The 1,631-nt window shown below is 36.4% G+C and overlaps 2 protein-coding genes across 5 annotated transcripts in view; both read left to right on the top strand.

Annotated features, from left to right (window-relative positions):
- The window catches only part of LOC135702959 (uncharacterized), a 222,516-nt gene that overhangs the window by 135,691 nt on the left and 85,194 nt on the right, over positions 1-1,631 (top strand). The window lies entirely within an intron of this gene.
- LOC135702951 (E3 ubiquitin-protein ligase RNF19B-like) overlaps positions 1-1,631 on the top strand; it is a 208,901-nt gene that overhangs the window by 168,868 nt on the left and 38,402 nt on the right. The window lies entirely within an intron of this gene.

Below are 1,631 nucleotides of genomic sequence, written 5' to 3'. Positions count from 1 at the left end.
CCACAACAAACATCAGTTACTGCCTGTTCATATTGAGCTGGTTGAGTTCTGTCCCTAGAACAACTCCCGAACAGTTCCACAAGTTAAGATTCGATCTTTTTCCGATTTGCATGAAACTTTGCATAATTATGTGTTATGGGGAATTATTCACATTTTTGCAAAAATTCGGTCGTTTTGGATCTTGTATTTTTTTTTTTCAAATTGACGTCTTTGACAATTTTCAATAAATTGTAGCACGGAAAAGGCCTTTTTAATAGAAACTAAACGATCGACTCAACCTCTGGTGGTGAATAGTAGAACGTCAAAAAGAGTGTTGTGAGCATACATTTTTGCCTTGAGACATAGGAAGCGGAACACTTTTTTACTTTTCCTGATAAATTGATTCATCTGAGATGCTGCAAAACTTAATCTACAGTTGAAAAATTTAATTCTGTAACGTTTTTGAAAAGATCCTGCTGGTGTTCAGGAATATTTTTGTTGAGAAAAACGGAAAATTAGAAAAGTGCCTTAGTGGTTATGATCTTCCGGATTTCTTGTGTGGGAATAGCTAAGGTGCAAATCAGTTCAGATTTGTGGAAAATCGTACAATAAGACAATTACCGATGGAAATTGGCAAGATTTTGAATGAAAAATGCTGTTATTTGTGTTGGGGAAAATACTTATTCTGATGTAAACAAACGGTTTGGTTGACGTTTCTTCTCGAACTCGCGTGGCGCACTCTACGTTGGTGGTGCATTAAAAAGGCGTAACGGCACATCTGATCGAAATGCAATGACGTATATATAAGATCTGGGCCAACAGGAAGCTTGCTAAGCACTCAAGTGACGACGTCGCTCTAGTCAACATTACATACTGCAAACAGATAGTATAACGTCAATGACAACAGCTGTTTCGTGTAAAAGATAAACATTGCCATGAAATACGAACACCACTAAACATTTCACTAACACCAATAAGCCCTTTGGCTCAGCCCTTGTATAAAGGACATTGTTCGAAATGACGTCCGAGACAAAGTTGTTTAGAAGAGTAAAGTAAAACAAATCAGTGTCAACATTTCAAAGAGGCGTAATTGTATTTGTAAACAATGACTTTAGCCGTCGATTTCTCGTGAATTTAAACTTACTCATGAAGATTAATGACACAAGCAGGTAGATGAATGTTTCCTTTACCAGCTGGCATTGTTAATTTGGAGGGATGGACTTTTATTTGCGAGAAATCGATAGCTAAAGCCATTGTTTACAAAAGCAATTACGCCCCTTTGAAATGTTGGCACTGAAATATTACTAAAGATTCAAGTCACTGATGCCTTATGACTATGCTAAATCAACTGTTCAGCAGGCAACATTGGTGTTTCTGGCACGTAGAATAGAGCTTAAACATCATGGCTACTATGTAACACTACAAAATACAGTGTTGCCTACAAATCTGCTGCTTTATCATGCCATAAGACTATTAATCTCTTAAACAATTAACACTCCGAATACGATGCCTCCGAAAAACGTGTAACGGCAAGTTTGCAATGGCATAACTTAGCCATTTCTTAATACATTTAAAAAATTGGTAGTACTTTTAGAATTCCTAGGGTTTGTAGATGATTTTTAATGTAAAAAGATTGAAAATAGAGTCGTCTA

Source organism: Ochlerotatus camptorhynchus, unplaced genomic scaffold, assembly GCF_037179485.1.
Source record: "Ochlerotatus camptorhynchus isolate MF236.1 unplaced genomic scaffold, CSIRO-AGI_Acam_v1.1 ptg000203l, whole genome shotgun sequence".
In the NCBI taxonomy this organism is placed as follows: domain Eukaryota; kingdom Metazoa; phylum Arthropoda; class Insecta; order Diptera; family Culicidae; genus Ochlerotatus; species Ochlerotatus camptorhynchus.
This window is presented reverse-complemented; position numbering and strand designations above follow the sequence as displayed.